This window comes from Solanum verrucosum, unplaced genomic scaffold, assembly GCF_900185275.1.
Source record: "Solanum verrucosum unplaced genomic scaffold, falcon-dt-bn FXZP01000182.1, whole genome shotgun sequence".
In the NCBI taxonomy this organism is placed as follows: Eukaryota; Viridiplantae; Streptophyta; class Magnoliopsida; order Solanales; family Solanaceae; genus Solanum; species Solanum verrucosum.
Genome location: NW_026020378.1, coordinates 2,982,610 through 3,001,496, shown reverse-complemented (window position 1 = coordinate 3,001,496; position 18,887 = coordinate 2,982,610).

The following is an 18,887-nucleotide window of genomic DNA, read 5'->3' as shown; positions in this document are numbered from 1 at the left end:
ATATGAAATAGACTGTATTGGAAATTGTTTGATCACTATCTTTCAAGAGTTATTGCTTGTATAAAATTTAAGGGACGACAAACAATTCTCTATCAGGATACACCAAAGACTGAACAAACACAACTTTCTGTTGCTCCCTTTCTTAACAAACAAACGTTTTTTTTTAATTATTTGTTACTCCCTTTACTAGCAAACAAAACTTTTTGTTTTTCTCTTTTTGAACAGACAATTTTTTTTTTGTTCTCTTTTGCTATAATGATAGCACCCCCACAAATTTTGTGGTAAACCTGAACTTATAAATAGGACATTCAACATTTCCTTCAAAGTTCGGTTTTTTCCTGTCAACAATTCATTAGATTGAGGTGAGAATGTGCAGTAATTTGATGGATGATTCCATTTTCCAAATATATTTCTGCAAAAGAAGATTCATATTCTCCACATCTACCACTTCTAATCATGACAATCTCTTTATCCAACTGATTTTCAACTTCAGTTTTAAATTGCCAATATGTTTCCATTGCTTCATCCTTACCATTCAGTAAATAAACATAACAATATCTAGTGCAATTGTCAATAAAATTTATGAAAAACTTTTTCCCACCACAAGATGGTGTTGACTTCATATCACAAATGTTAGTGTAAATCAATTCTAAGGTATTAAAATTCCTTTCAATAACACATACTTGACATTTTGATTTATTGCACTAGAAGTTAGGCAAAACTTCTAAGTTGATCAGGTTTTGCAAGGTTTTGTAATTGACATGTTTCAAGCATTTATGTCACAAACAATTTGATTCAAGCAAGTAAGAACAAACAGAAATACTAAGTTTGAAAAGACCTTCTGTGAGGTAACCTTTTCCCACAGATATTTTGTTCTTTACTTTTTTTTTTATAACTTTCTCAAATACAGACATTGTTTTAAAGTCAATACCTTGTCATATGTCCTTTTCAGAAGGACCTTTCCATAACATTCAATTTGTTATAGAATTACCCATGATCATAGTCTCATCGGTCCAATAAGGGAAATATGACCCAAATGTTTGTTTTACAACACAAACATGACATAGCACTTTTCACCAATGTTCATGTCTATAAAACAAAAAATTAATAGACATATCTTTTCATGAAAAATCACAATATTTTAAAGTGAAACTTTTTCATCAAAGAATACAATTCTTTTCAATGAGTAATATAATTTTGTGGTTTCATACTAGTGTTATCATATACTAGTAAAGAGAGACTCAACGACCACAATATCAAATATACTCCAAGAATTTTGTGGGTCTAACATAATACATGATTGTCATTAAATTTCATATCTTGTACTTTCAAATTTAAATTAGATAGTAAGTCTAATTTTGTCTTTATCACAAGTAAAGAACCCCCCACATTTTAAATATGTTCTCAAAAATATTTTTCAAGTATTTGAAATTATTTTTCACATATTTTTTCCCATACTTACACATTGGCAACACGAAGCCTTCTTTTGGAGATTTAATCCATATAAACACCCATTGCAAGCACAAAAACCACTAATTTTATGTCACTAGTGTTTTTTCCCCCTTTTTGTCACAACTAGACAAACCACTTAGTATTTAGAATATAACAATAAAGATTCAATCTTTATACAACTTGTTTCTAGTTTAACGATGAAGTTTTTATATTCTTCTAATCGTTAACCGAATGAACATTGAATTCTGATGAAGTTTTAATATTCTTCGAATCAGTTTCACATTCAGACAGAGTAGTAAACCAAAAAGGTTTTAATCTCCAGAAATCTCAAATACAACACTATTTCGAGCTAATGATGAAGATTATATTTTTTTCAATCATTTAGCCTTAATATTCCTGACGAAGATTCTGTACTCTTCAGGTCAAAATATTCATTCAAACAGAGTATTTAACAAATTGGTGAAGTTTCTATATTCTTCAAACCAATGCACAATTTGATTTGTTCGTGAAGTTCTTATATTCTTCAAATCAAAGGAGAAAAAAAAATCTCCAAAAGTCAAACACAATCAAATTTCACATGGAGTAGAAAACTACAAAAGTTTTATTTTTCCTCCTCTAAACAGAATACATATTAATAATAATAATCTATCCTAACATTTATGAAATAAATTTCATAACTTATAAAGGATAGAAAAAGAAAATAATAATCAAGAAAAATAAAGATAGAACCTGATTTTTACTCTCATTGAATCATATTCTATCTGTCAGCAATAATTCCATGCAAGTCATTTTTCTTGCTAATTTTTTTTCTTTTCTCAGTTTCCATCATATTCCAATTTTCCTCAGAAGACATTGAATTTCAATGAGAAACTAAACTCATGTTCAAATATTGTTAGGAGACAATATCTGTTAATTTACTTCTTCTCATAGTTATATAAAACCAAGAATATAGGAAAAACAATTAAAGTGCACATCTTAGCCTTTATGCACAAAATAACTTTTCTCATTGAAAAGAAAACTGAAGGGGTGCAATGCTTGAATGCACTTGGGAAGAAAATAAAAATAATCTTACCCATCCAAGGAAAACTTACTAGAAAAAATATACTCGAACATATTAAAGTAGTACTAATTCATCCCAAATCTCTTTTATCATATGATAAAATAATTCTCTTTTTCTTCTTTTTCTTTCCCCATAAAAAGAACACAGAAAATAGAAGTAAATTCCTTACCACAGAAAATACCAACATTAAAATTCTTAAATATTGTGTATTGAAGAAGATAAGAATGAAAGGGGTGAAATGAAGGTCAAAGAATGTAATATTATATTCTGAAGCAAGAACATATATGCCATTTTAGTATTAAAAAGAAATAGAAGACAAATTATTTTATTGACCAAAAAGTATTTTTGAAAATAAAAACAAATAAAATGAAAAGAAAAGGCTGCAACCTAGGAGCAAACAAAAAGAAAAGGGAAAAGTCCTAACCCTATTTGCAGTCTTTGTTGAAGGAAGTTGCTGCAGCTATTTGTCAAAAGCGAGAAGGAGAACGAAAATCGTGGATCTGCCATTCATTCGAGTGAAGCTAAAGGTGTTGGAAGATATTTTAATAGGAGAAATAGAAGTGGAAGGTAACTTTTCTGAACTTAACTTAAATATTTATATTTGTAAATTTCATCACTATAGAATTGGAATTGTAAGTTTAAGAAAATAAGGGTTAGAGAGATAGATGAATTTACTAAATTCTTAAAATTCGAGTGACTATTCAGTGGCGGAGCCAGAAGTTTTATCAAGGTTGTTCAAGATTTTATTTTTTGATAGGTGAATTGAATGTTATTTGTTTAGCCTAGGGATTCTACCATGAACGATCCCAACATTTGTCAATATCTACAAAACAATCGAGTTTTTTTCTTTTTTCGATGCATTGATTTTATATGATAAAAATATATGATTATTGTATATAAAGTAAATATTGATTGAACAAACATAGGCGTATCTAAGATTTTGAGATGATGGGTGCACTATTATAAAAAGGTTGATCTATGATATAAATTTGATTGATTCGACATTTAGGTTGATCTAGGTTTTTACATTGATTTTGCTTATATGAGACACATAAGACTGAATATGGTTATTGTTTCCTTTAAAAAGACTTTTATTACATGATTCTGATTATCTAACTAGCATGTTTTTTGACTTGTCCCTGATTAAAAGGGCTGTGGTTAAGTGTAATTACTCACTGAGCTAGCATCTCACTCCTTCCTAAATGTTTTTACAGAGAACTCAACTGATATTGACGAGGATTTCATTAACTAGAGAGTTTTAATTAGTATATAATCTAGTGAGTCGGGTAACTTTGCGTAGCAAGATATTTATAGAATTGCTATGATTTCTTTTATTTCAAAAATCTTAAAATAGCTCCATTTGCCCTTTCCTTTATTAGAGTCATGATTATCCCTTCGTTTTGTAGTCATGGGACTTCCTTAAACTTCATTTTATTATTGGAGATGATATGGTATTTTTGTGTTGACGATTAAATTATCGATGGGTATTATGTCTGGTTTTAGAGTTGTTATTAGTTGTGTTGTTGATTTCTGAGACAAGGAAAATTAGGATAAGCCCAAAAATACAGAAAACTCTGCCCGATTTTCTGTAGAATTTTGGTAAGATTTGTTTTGGAATTCTCACACTTAGCGCCGCTCATCATCCTAAATTGGGTAGTGACAAAAAAAGCATGTGAGATATTTTAAATCTCATACCATGATATAAAGCTAACAATAAAATAGTTTCTTAAATTGATAGATATCTATAGTCGTGATTGTTCTCTATTTAGTTTAGGAAAATGTCTTTTTAATTGTTTAGCAATGGATGGTTTTAGTATAAGTAGTTCTTCGGTTGTTGCACATGTATGCCTAGTAAGTTAATATACTATTTTATAGAATAATATTAGTAATAAATGTCTAACAGAATATCGTCACTCAACCCATATATTTCAAAACCAACTACTTTTTCCGTCCTAATCTCTTTCATTTGGATTGTTGTTTTGAAGAACTTATGTCTCATGAGGCATAAAATTTATTGTTAAAAAGAATTCAAGAACAACTCATTCAAATGGCAAAACATGTTTTTTTATGTAATTGCCTCATTAGTATCCAAAAGAAGATAAATAGGTTCAATATTCAAATATTATTATGTGAAATTTTTTGTAGGTATTTGTTGCCATTAATTCTTTGAAAAAGTTGCATCATCACACAAAAGTGCAAACATCTCATTCGTGATTTCAAGGAATTTTATCAGCATGGTTACATAAAGCGCTACTTCTTTAACTTGGGTGGGTAAAATGAGCAAAATCTTATGAATTTGTCAAAATATCATTTAAATCATTGTTGCTTAGTTCATTTAATTAATCATTGCCTATGTTATTGTACTTTTGGAGAGAAACAATTTTTATTTGTCTAACTTGAAAAAAACATATTTACCAATATTAGAGCAGTAAGTTGTGATTGGCCAAGTTTCCAAAAGTATTACCGGGGAGAGACTAAATTTTCAACTTTTGAAAAATAAAACTGTCAAAATAAAAATTGGGAAATAATCTAAACGGAATGAAACAACATAGATAATAGGATTTTCTAACCTTGAGAAGATAGGGAAGTTGAACAACCGCAATGTGGTGCCTCAGAGAAAATGATTAAGAGAGTGATTTGAATTTCTTATAACCAAGCTCGTTCGTCGAAAGAACAACTAATATTGATATTCTAGCAGAACTGTGAGTGATACTAATATTAGTATCAAATGTGAGTTTGATATTGAGGTAATGTGGTTTTTTTAAATCTTGGGTAATGAGATTGTCTTAAATCTTGTGTATTGAAGAAGATAACCAAAATAGGAGTTAAAAAGATGGTGAAAAAAGTGGGTGAGATTTTTTAAATCTCACAAAATGATATAAAGATAACAATAAATTAGTTTCTTTATGTCATTGTGTGAGATTTAGAAATCTAACCCACTTCTTTCACCATATTTTTAACTCATATTTTTCTTATCTTCTTTAATACACATGATTTAAGACAACCTCATTATCTGAGATTTAAGACAACTTCATTACACGAATATCAAACACACACCCCTGATGCTATTAGTAGTCACTCACAAATCTTCTCCAATATCAGTATTTTTTTTTCTTTTGTGGTATAAGCATGTCTATAAGGAGTTTATATCACTTCCTTAGACATTTTTCAGGAGCCGCCAACATTACGACATGTCAACTTTCCTATCTTCTCAAATTCTAAAAATTCTATTATCGGTCATGTTTTGTTTCTTTTTTAATTTGATAATTTTGTTTTTCAATAGCTCAAAGAGATGACCTCTTCCATCAACACTTTTACAACCTTGGTCAAACACAAATTACTCCTCTAACATTAGCAGATGTGTTTTTTTCAATTTGATTAGATAAACAAAAATTGTTACCCTCCAAAGTACAATGAAATATGCAACATTTATTTTAATGATATAGGAACCAATTATTTAACTAAAATAGGCAATGATTATTTAAATGATACTAATGGATACAATTTTTTTTATCGATTTTGCCTCGCCAAAATTGTAGTAGCGCTTTATGCAATCATGCCAAAAGATGTTCTTGAAAACATGAGGAAATTTATAAATAATCCCGGTGACAATTGAGAACTTGTAGCCGCTCATTGTCTTTTATTTATTGCGAACACAAATAAGGTGCCTTCTCTTTTATATGATGTTTCAAACTTTTTGGGAATTGATTGGTTAAAAATACCTATAAATATTTTCACATATAAATATTTGGATATTGACACTATTCTTCTTATTTCTGATGCTAATGAACCACTTATATAAAATTGCATGTTTTGTCATTAGAATTGACTAGTCTATGATTTTTTTCTCTTTAACAATTACATTTATGCCTCGTGAGACATAATGTAACAGCTCAGACTCCGATCAGTTTTTAGTTTTGGGTCAACTTCAAACAACTATATCATTTTGCACGAAAAGAGTTAGGTGGCCTATGAGGTATATCAAACTGAAGGTCTTTGAGACTTCTTTCCAACACCGCCAAGTTTGCTAAATTGCGAGCTCCAAGTAAAATGTTATGACTGTTTGAGTGAATCTTCTCTAGCTAAGACTTTTCATCCGTTTAAGGGAAGGAATATTTTGGTCTTTCCATACCCCACTAAGCCTAAAACGTTTTTCACACCCAATTTAAGGGTCTAATCAGACTCTAAGATATTTTAGACATTCTTTCTGAAAAGGTTTAGGGATTTGAGAGCAAGTTCAAGAGAAGAAAAGAGAAGGGTTTCAAGCGTTCTTTCAAGAACAGATCATTTCGCCGAGAACAAATGTTCTTTCGAGGTATGTAAGCTTCTCATAGTGCTGGGTTTGTTCACCCTCACTTTAATCATGTAATTTCATTCACTAATTCATCTATGAGATTGTTTATATAGAGATTCTTGAGAAGTTCTTGAGTTTTAACCCCGTTTATTAACAATGGATATTTTTGAGTTCTTGAGGTGAGGGTTTTGCGAATTAGTGTTATTTCTTAGTGGATTTCATCGAAATTGTGTTGGGTTTTTGAATTAAAGAGAGTTGGGATGAAATCATTCGATTTTATATGACTTTGAACTTGAATTTGAGCAGTAAAATTTGTCGGGTTTCTAGGCAGGGCATGGGGAGTCGCACTAACCATAGCGGCCAAACTACTGGTCAATAGTTTTGGGCTTGGTGCTCCGCGCCACTCAATATGCCCCAAATATTGACAGTAGTTTAGGGGATGGCGCCACTCAGTGCGTCAGGATCGTCAGGTCCTTTACCGTTTTTTCCTTATTTTCGTGTGTCTTCCCTCGAATTGTACCTATATTCTCTTCTTGATATTCACTATTAAAATATTCATTAATCCTTGAGAGATCATGTGTCACGTTCGAAATCCCATTAAGATGGACAAGCACCCGAGTCCATCTAGGCCCGAGAGAACCAACATGTAACCTGTGCTTACTATGCATATAACTATGACAATCTTGTGACAAGTTCACATAGGATGCAGCGATACGAACAAACATAAGTAGACTCAAAAATTATATACAAGACTTGGCCGTTGAGGCCACAACTTGTTAAGACGCAACTAAAACATAAACATAAGTCTACAAAGCCTCTAAAAGATAGAAAACGTTAGAGTAGGTCGGGACGGACCCCGCCTTACTCTTAACTACGATACAATACCCAAAATGAATCAACCAAAGACTCAGTAAATCTCCAAATCAATCTGGAGCTCACCAAAATTAGCTGAGTGTCGTGTGCTCCTACCGAGGAGGTCTACTAGCTGAAGTACCTATGCCTGCAACATGAAATACAGTGTCCCCCGCGAGGGACGTCAGTACGAGAAAATGTACTAAATATGTAAGGCAATAACTTATATAAAATAAGAGTTCGAATGAAACCAAGTATCAATATATGTGTGCATAAATCGGAACAAAAGACCACCTTTGTTAACTCTTGTGGGATCAGGTATGTTACATTCTTGTCTTTACCTTTCTGTGTGTTATGATCTTTATAAGGCATGTGATACGAATGACCGCTGATCAGTGGTAGAAGAGGATGACCCGTGCTAGGCATTTTAACCCCTGGGATGCGGTCCTCATAATTACACAAATTGGGATCGGCCCATGCTAGGCTTACGCCCCTGACCTGCCACCCTTCTATACCAATTAGGATCGGCCCATGCTAGGCTTCCGCCCCTTAGCTTCCACCCTTAATTATATAGATTTCTTTACTTAGATTCAAAATCTTTGAAGTTGTTGTTTTGGTATTCATTATCATTTTTTATATTTGGAACTACGGACCAGTAGTAGAAGACATGAAAATAATACTTCAAGGCAGTAACAATGACATAGGGAGCTATGTAACATCAATGCATTACTTGTGAGCTTAAATGACACAATTGACTTTAACTGACTAAGATGAGGATTCATCAAACTTGCTTTTGTAAATACCATTTCTATACCAGCACATAGGAGGATAATTACACAAGTATAGAGTACTAAACATATAATGAAGTAATTTTATACACTAAGGAGAGGGGGAAAATATTGTTAGCTATTTGGAGATCATACGCTACCAGTCAGCCACTATGTTTCCTTTACTAGGAATAGAACTTAGGAAATTCACTTATGGATATTAATTTCAAGTATCATATTTCATGCCGAGGAATATTGAATCGAATAGCCTTACATACCTTATCTTCTGATCAATACAACTATCACGATTCAGCCTCCCCATTCAGGTTTTAATCTACAATATAAGTCATGATAAATTTAAATTAGCAGCTATCACACCGTGAGCCTCGTAAAACAGTAGCTAACTTTGACGAATAATGAGCCATACAACCCTTAAAACAATGTATATCACCACACCTCCTTCTCTGCCCAATACATACATTGTATATCCTTTTCCAAGATTACCCAAACCGCACCAACAACAATACACATAAAACAGCCTGAAGTATTCTTTATCATACAACCAATTATTGAACTCACCACCCCCTTGAGTTATTTATGAAAGCACACCCATAATTCCTCACTCAAACTCATACATAAGGAGGAAGAAAATGGAGCAGTCACCTTACCTCAATTTCTGCAACTTCTCCTTATAACTTGAATTCCTCTAGAACTTCAACTTCCCTTCACACTTAAACAAAAGAATAAGAGAAAAATATCTTAATAACCAAGGAAGTGAACAGTAGCTTCTGGAAATATTATACCTTTATACCTATACTTGAACATGAATAACATGTTTTCCTAATCATCCATGGGAGAATTAAGCTAAATTCATAAGTGTTTTCACTTACCTTGTCTTGCAGAGATGAGGGTTTCTTCAAGAACCCTAGAAGAACTTTAAGGCTGTTGTTTAATCCTTAAGAGAAAAGAGAGAGAAATAGCTGGTGCTAATCCTCAATAATGTGTGTTAAAATGAGTGAGAATAGAAGCCAATATATCTTTATATTGAGCTTTCTTCACCTTTAAGAATATCCACTAGAAAGCTTCATTTTCAGCCACTAATTGGTCAAGTAGGTGATGCACCTGCTTATATATATCATGCAGCTCAAAAGGTCAAACTAGGTGATGCACCTACTAGCTTTCACTTGGGCTTAAATATATTGGGCCTTGGCAGATTTGGCTGCTGGGTTTTAATTTCATTTTGTTTTATTTAACATAGTTTGGGCCTCAAGTGAGTCCATTAGCATAGGCCCAAATCTGATCCATAAACCTTGGCCTTTTTAACTAGATCCATGTAGCTCAGGTAGGTGATGTACCTACTTGGTTCTTTGGACTAGTCAATAAGTCAATGTAGGTGATGCACCTACTTGTCACCTACTAGCTTAGTTAAGTCAAGCAAGCAACTCACATGTTTTATTCCATTCTCTAATTATTAATCTCTTTTTCTTTAACTTAGGACTTAACTTTCAACTTTAAGCTTAATTACCACCTTCCCGTCTCGAGTTTAAATACTTCCGTTGGAGTTATAACTTGCAGTACACATGCTGCAACGTGCACGGCATAACATCACCTTCCGAGCTAGTTTAAACCAATGTTAATCATATAAGAAACATCGTCCCTCACCTATACTATAAGGGAATGTCAAGTATCACAAAAATAGAATAAACATATGCATAATGTGGGCTGTTACGTCTTTCCCCCCTTAAAACATTCATCCTCAAATGTTAGCAAGGTTATCCATCCCAAACAGGTTCAAGCCTAAGTTAGTACTACTGTTAATCACATTGAAAATATACACTTATACTTACTTATTAACGCCTCAACTTAACATTTTAATCTTTCTCATCAGTTTGGAAGAGATGAGGATACTTCAATTTCATTGCTTCTTCCGCTTCCCATGTAACTTCTTCTACTTGTTGGTTCCTCCATAATATTTTTACAGAAGCTACTTCTTTATTTCTTAACTTCCTAACTTGTCGATCCAGAATAGCAATGGGTACTTCTTCATAAGTGAGATCTCTCGTAACTTGTACATCTTCAGTAAGAGTAATACGAGATGGGTCACCTATGCATTTTCGAAGCATTGAGACATGAAACACCGGATGAATGGTTGAAAGTCCTTGAGGTAACTCTAACTCATACACAACTTGGCCAATTCTTCAGATAACCTTATATGGCCCTATATAGCGTGGACTCAACTTTCCCTTTTTACCAAACCTCATTACCTCTTTCATTGGTGACACCTTTAAGAACAATCCCCTATAGAAAATTCTAGTTCTCTCCTTCTAACATTCGCATATGATTTATGTCGACTTTGAGTTGTTTCTAGCCGCTGTTGTATCACTTTGAATTTTTCCATAGCTTGATGAACAAGATCTGCCCCAAATAAGGCAGTTTCACCTTTTTCGAACCAGCCAATTGGGGATCTACATTTTCTACCATATAAAGCTTCATATGGTACCATTTTAATACTTGAATGGTAGCTATTATTGTATGCAAACTCGATCAATGGCAAATGATCATCCCAACTACCTTTGAAGTCCAATATACAAGCTCGCAACATATCCTCAAGTGTTTGAATTGTACGCTCTGCCTAACCATCTGTTTGAGGATGAAAGGATGTACTTAAATTCACTTGTGTTCCTAAACTCTTCTGAAATGACTTCCAAAAATTTGCAGTGAATTGAGCTCCCCGATCCGATATAATAGGGATTGGCACTCCATGTAGACGAACTATCTCTTTAATATACAACCTCGCATATTCTTCGACTGTATAAGTAGTCTTGACCAGCAAGAAGTGCGCTGATTTGGTCAATCTATCAACAATTACCCATATAGAATCAAACTTCCGAAATGAACGAGGCAAACCAGTGACAAAATCCATGTTGATCATGTCCCACTTCCAAATTGGAAGTTCTATACACTGTATATAACCTCCGGGCTTTTAGTGCTCTACTTTTACTTGTTGACAATTTGGACATTGAGCCATGAATTCTGCAATGATTTTCTTCATGTCCCACCACCAATACATTTCTTTCAAGTCATGCTACATTTTAGCTGACCCCGGATGGATAGAATAGCTTGAATGATGTGCTTCCATCATAATCCTCTTTCATAATTCATCTACATTAGGTACACACAATCTGTTTTGACATCGAAGTACTCCCTCTTGCGTAAGCTCAAATGCCTTTGTCATACCCTGTTGTACATTCTCCTTAAGCTTTAATAGAATAGGATCAGTGTACTGCTTCTCTTTCACTTCCACTACTAATGAGGATACTGCCGTATTTTGCACAATAACCCCTACGTCTGGAGATTCAAGAAGGCGAACCCCTAAGCTAGCTAGTTGACATAGATCCTTAGTTATTCCTTGTCTTTCCATAGACTTCCCATAAGTGCTTGCCATTATTTTACGACCTAACGCATCAGCTACTACATTTGCTTTCCCGGGATGATACAAGCTATCCATGTTATTATCTTTTAATAGCTCCAGCCATCTTCGCTGCCTCAGATTTAGGTCCTTTTGCTTAAAGATATATTGCAAACTCTTGTGATCAGTGTATAGGTCAACATGAATTCCATACAAGTATTGGCGCCATATCTTCAAAGCAAATACAACTGCTGCTAGCTCTAGATCATGAGTTGGATAATTTTTCTCATGTGGCCGCAGCTGCCTTGAACCATAAGCTATTACTTTACCATGCTACATCAATACACATCCTAGGCCCACTCCCGAAGCATCACAATACACTGCATACCCTTCTGTTCTTTCTGGAAGTACCAATACAGGTGTAGAAGTTAATTTATTCCTCGGCTCTTGGAAGCTTCTTTCACATTCATCACTCCACTGAAATTTGGTTTCTTTGTGTGTTAGCTTTGTTAAGGGTGCAGCAATGAAAGAAAATTCTTCAATGAACCTTCTGTAATAGCCTGTCAATCCAAGGAAACTACGGATCTCCGTAGGCGTTGTAGGTCTTGGCCAGTTTTTCACGGCTTCTATCTTCTGGTTATCAACCCTTATTCCTTCATCGGATACAATATGACCTAAGAATGCCACATATTTTAACCAGAACTCACATTTAGAGAACTTTGCATATAACTTACGATCACGAAGAATTTGTAAAACCTGTCGCAGCTGATTAGCATGGCCCTCTTCAGATCTTGAATACACCAAAATGTCATCTATGAATACTATCACGAACAAATCTAAAAATGGCATGAACACCCTATTCATCAAATCCATAAAAACTGCTGGTGCATTCGTTAGCCCGAATGACATGGCTAAAAACTCAAAATGACCATACCGTGTTCGGAAAGCTATCTTGGGTATATCTTTGTCTTTGACCCTTACTTGGTGATAACTTGACCTCAGGTCGATTTTTGAAAAACACCTAGCACCTTGTAACTGATCAAATAAATCATCAATTCTAGGGAGGGGATATTTGTTCTTAATCGTTACCTTATTTAACTGTCGGTAGTCGATACACATTCTTAACGAGCCATCTTTCTTGCATACAAATAAAACCGGTGCTCCCCATGGGGACATACTAGGCCTTATGAACCCTTTTATCTAATAAGTCTTTTAATTGCTCCTTAAACTCCCGTAAATCTGCCGGGGCCATTCTATATGGGGGGATGGATATAGGTTGAGTATTTGGAATCACATCAATACCAAACTCTACTTCTCGTCTTGGAGACAAACCCGGAAGATCTTCAGAAAATACATCAGGAAATTTATTTACCACTGGAATTGATTAAAAAGATGGTGGCTGAGCATTTATATTTTTCACTCTCACTAGATGACATATGTATCATTTGGACATCATCTTCTTTTCCTTAAGATAAGAAATAAATTTACCTCTTGGTGTCCCAATATTACCTTTCCATTCAAGGACGACCTCTTTTGGAAAATGGAAATGCAGCATCTTAGTTCGGCAATCCACCGTGGCATAACAAGAAGCTAACCAATCCATACCCATTATAACATCAAAATCCACCATTTCTAGCTCAACAAGGTCAGCCAATGTATCACGATCACAAACAGTTACAATACAATTACGATAAACCCTTCTAGCTATAATAGACTCACCAATCGGTGTAGACACTTCAAATGGCTTCACTAATTATTCTGGTGTTCTTTTGAACTTTTCAGCAATCAATTGAGTAACATATGATAGTGTAGACCCCGGATCAATTAATACATATACAATATGTGAAAAGATGGACAATGTACCTGTAACTACATCCGGTGAGTCTTCTAAATTTTGTCAATCCCCAAGAGAATATGTGCGATTCTAAACTCCACTAGAACTGGCTGCTCCCCTAGCTCCTATACCACGACCAGTAGGCATCTGTCCCCTACCTAAAGAAGGTGCTGATAATGAGGATGCAATAATTGATCTAGTAGGTTGTGCCACACCACCCACACCCCTATGAGGGCAATTTCTCATTATATGACCTGGTGTACCACACCAAAAACAAACATTTGTCCCAAACCGACATGCACCTAAATGATTTCTTCCACATTGTTTACAAGACTGTCGAGGAGGTCTTGATTGGCTCATACTTCCCTGCTCTTAGTACCCCGCTGTTTGTGAACCTTGGCTTTCACCTCTTTGCCCAAACTGATTGCCCCTAAACTCTTGAAACTGAGGTGGGACACTAGCTGTAGAGTAGGAAGATGATGGCCTAGGCGGTTTGTTAAAGAACCGAGGCCTAAACTCACCTTGGGATGGTGTAAACTGCCCCATGGATCTGACCCTCTTAGAATGTCCTGTTTATGACTCGTGTGTCCTTCTTCTTTGCCTTTGATCCTCCAACTTTTGCGCAAAAGCTTGCATCCTTGCTATATCCATATCTTTATTCAACGAAGCAATGGTACAGTCTCTAACCAGATATGAATCTAATCTATCCACATATCGATGAACTCTATCCCCCATAGTAGCTACTACATTAGGAGCATACCTGGCCAAGGAATTAAATTTGAGACTGTACTCTCTCACGCTTATACTTCCTTGGTGGAGATTTAAGAATTGATCCGCACGGGCCTCTCGAATCTCCAATGGCAGGTAATAGTCAAGGAATGCCTTTTTGAACTCTTTCCATGTAGCTGATGGTGCATCTGTTCCCCTGGATTGCTTCCAAGCTTCATACCACAATACAGCCACACCCTTTAATCTATATGCTGCTAGCTCGAGCGCTTCTTTACCACTTACATGCATAACATCGAAAGTGCGTTGGATCTGATCTATAAAGTCTTGTGGATCTTCATTAGGATCTGACCTGATGAATGATAGAGGGTCCAAATTAAGGAAATCACGTATCCGCATGCCAGTTTCTCTATCTACACCACTAGTACCTTCAACTGGACCTTCTTGCCTTTGGCCGTGGCCAGCAACTATACGAGTCAATAATTAGACCGCATTCCTCAAATCTTTCTCGGTAGCATTAATAGGGGGTTCTTGAGGTGCAGTTTCCCTCCTTAGATTTCTGGAGATGGAGGGGTCGGGGAAGTCTGTGAGGGAGACTCATCTTGAGCCTCACCTTGTACAGCTTGACTAGGTGGTGGTTGGCTGGTCCCTTCTTGGGCAGCCACATCTACTCGCTTACCAGTACTTTTGCTCCTTCTCGTAACCGGCATCCTTGCTATAATAAAACAATTAAGGAATTATATATGATTCGCCTACAACACTAGTTCTATAGCATGATCTAAGAAATGAAACAAATGAGACAACTCCTACATGTCTCGTAGCCTCCTGTTTATAAATGTGGTGCACAACACATCCATAAGCAAGACTCTACACAGACACGGCTTTGTAGACTCCCTAGGATGACCTGCTCTTATACCACTTTTGTCACGTCCCAAATCCCATTAAGACGGACAAGCACCCGATGCCCTCTAGGCCTGAGAGAACCAACATGTAACATGTGCTTACTATGCATATAACTATGACAATCTTGTGACAAGTTCACATAGGATGCAGCGATACGAACCAACATAAGTAGACCCAAAACTTATATACAAGACTTGGCCGTTGAGGCCACAACTTGTTAAGACGTAACTGAACCATAAACATAAGTCTACAAAGCCTCTAAAAGATAGAAAACCTTAGAGTAGATTGGGACAGACCCCACCTTACTCTTAACTACGATACAATACCCAAAATGAATCTACCAAAGACTCAGTAAAGCTCCAAATCAATCTGGAGCTCACCAAAAGTAGCTGAGTATCGTGTGCTCCTACCAAAGAGGTCTACTAGCTGAAGTACCAGTGCCTGCAACATGAAATGTAGCGTCCCCCGTGAGGGACGTCAGTACGAGAAAATGTACTGAATATGTAAGGCAATAACATCTATAAAATAAGAGTTTGAATGAAACCAAGTATCAATATATGTGTGCATAAATCAGAACAGAAGACCACCTTTGTTAACTCTTGTGGGATCATGTATGTTACATTCTTGTCTTTACCTTTCTGTGTGTTATGATCTTTATAAGGCATGTGATACGAATGACCAGCTAATCAGTGGTAGAAGAGAATGACCCATGCTAGGCAATTTAACCCCTGGGATGCGGTCATCAAAATTACACAAATTGGGATCGGCCCATGCTAAGCTTACGCCCCTGAGTTGCCACTCTTCTATACCAATTGGGATCGGCCCATGCTAGGCTTCCGCCCCTGAGCTACCACCCTTAATTATATAGATTTCTTTACTTAGATTCTTTAATCTTTGAAGTTGTTGTTTTGGTGGTCATAATCATTTTTTATATTTGGAACTACAAACCAGTAGTAAAAGACATGAAAATAATACTCCAAGGCAGTGACAATGACATAAGGAGCTATGTAACATCAATGCATTACTTGTGAGCTTAAATGACACAATTGCCTTCAACTGACTAAGAAGAGGATTCATCAAACTTGCTTTTGTAATACCATTTCTATACCAGCACATAGGAGGATAATTACACAAGTATAGAGTACCAAACATATAATGAAGTAATTCTATACACTAAGGAGAGGGGGAAAATATTGTTAGCTATTTGGAGATCATGCGCTGCCACTAGGGGTGTTCATGGTTTGGATAAAAACCAAGTCAAACCGAAAAACCAAACCAAACCGATTAAATGAACCGATTTAACTTGGGTTTTGGTTTGGTTTGGTTTTAGATGTTAAGAACCGATTGTATTTGGTTTGGTTATGGTTTTGTTAAAAAAAATCGAAGAAATAACCGAACCAAACCAACAAGTTATATACATAAATTTTATTATTATACATACATAATATATTATATTCATAAATAATTTTAAAGATTTTATATATGTTTCATCAAAATTTATTTATAATTTACTTATGACAGAAAAAATGTCCAAGGTGAGAACATTTTTCTTATTGGTTTCATGTATATGAGTGTTTATGGAAATTCTTTGTGGGACTGAAAATGTCATTGCCTCTTCATTCTATGCCAAAATAGTGAATTTTGAAGTTTTATTCAATAAATTCAATGATCGAAAGTTTTATAATGCCAGTCATTCTAACTATTTTTTTTTTGAATGGATTGTTGTCACTTTTTTCACGTTTAGAATGAATTCTTTCTTTTATTTTTATGTATGGTTAATAACCGAATAACCGAACCAAACCAAACCAAAACCGAAAACAACCAAACCGAGAAATATATATTATATTTGGTTTCGTTTGGTTTTGATAATTTTAAAACCGATTATGTTGGTTTGGTTTTGGTTTTGACCAATAACCGACTCAAACCAAACCGTGAACACCCCTAGCTGCCACTATATTTCCTTTACTAGGAATAGAACTTAGGAAATTCACTTATTGATATTAATCTTAAGTATCATATTTCATGCCGAAGAATATTGAATCGAATAGCCTTACATACCTTATCTTCTGATCAATACAACGATCACGATTTAGCCTCCCCTTTCAGGTTTTAATCTACAATATAAGTCATGATAAATTTAAATTAGCAGCTATCACACCGTGAGCCTCGTAAAATAGTAGCTAACTTTGATGGATAATGAGCCCATAGAGCACTTAAAACGATGTGTATCACCACACCCTCCTTCTCTACCCAATACATACATTATATATCCTTTTCCAAGATTACCCAAACTGCACCAACAACAATACACATAAAACAGCCTGAAGTATTCTTTATCATACAACCAATTAGTGAACTGACCACCCCCTTGAGTTCTTTATGACAGCACACCCATAATTCCTCACTCAAACTCATACATAAGGAGGAAGAAAATGGAGCAGTCACCTTACCTCAATTTCTGCAACTTCTCCTTATAACTTGAATTCCTCTAGAACTTCAACTTCCCTTCACACTTAAACCAAAGAAGAAGAGAAAAGTATCTTAATAACCAAGGAAGTGAGCAGTAGCTTCCGAAAATATTATACCTTTATACCTATACTTGAGCATGAATAACATGTTTTCCTAATCATCCATGGGAGAATTAAACTAAATCCACAAGTGTTTTCACTTACCTTGTCTTGCAGAGATGAGGGTTTCTTCAAGAACCCTAGAAGAACTTTAAGGCTGTTGTTTAATCCTTAAGAGAAAATAGAGAGAAAGAGCTGGAGCTAATCCTCAATAATGTGCGTTAAAATGAGTGAGAATAGAAGCCAATATATCTTTATATTGAGCTTTCTTCACCTTTAAGAATATCCACTAGAAAGCTTCATTTTCAGCCACTAATTGGTCAAGTAGGTGATGCACCTGCTTATGTATATCAAGCAGCTCAAAAGGTCAAACTAGGTGATGCACCTACTAGCTTTCACTTGGGCTTAAATATATTGGGCCTTGGCAGATTTGGCTGTTGGGCTTTAATTTCATTTTGTTTTATTTAACATAGTTTGGGCCTCAAGTGAGTCCATTAGCATAGGCCCAAATTTGATCCATAAACCTTGGCCTTTCTAACTAGATCCATATAGCTCAAGTAGGTGATGCACCTACTTGGTTCTTTGGACCGGTCAATAAGTCAAAGTAGGTGATGCACCTACTTGTCACCTACTAGCTTAGTTAAGTCAAGCAAGCAGCTCACCTATTTTATTCCATTCTCTAATAATTAATCTCTTTTTCTTTAACTTAGCACTTAACTTTCAACTTTAAGCTCAATTACCACCTTCCCGTCTCGAGTTTAAATACTTCCGTTGGTGTTATAACTTGTAGTACACATGTTGCAACGTGCAAGGCATCACATCACCTTCCGAGTTAGTTTAAACCAACACTAATCATATAAGAAACATGGTCCCTCACATATTCTATAAGGCTATGTCAAGTTTCACAATAATAGAATAGTTATATGCATAATACGGGTTGTTACATCATGCATATCCTAATCACATCACTTAATTTATATTTCAAATTAAAATAAAGTTAAGAGGAATGTTCAAGAGGTCCTT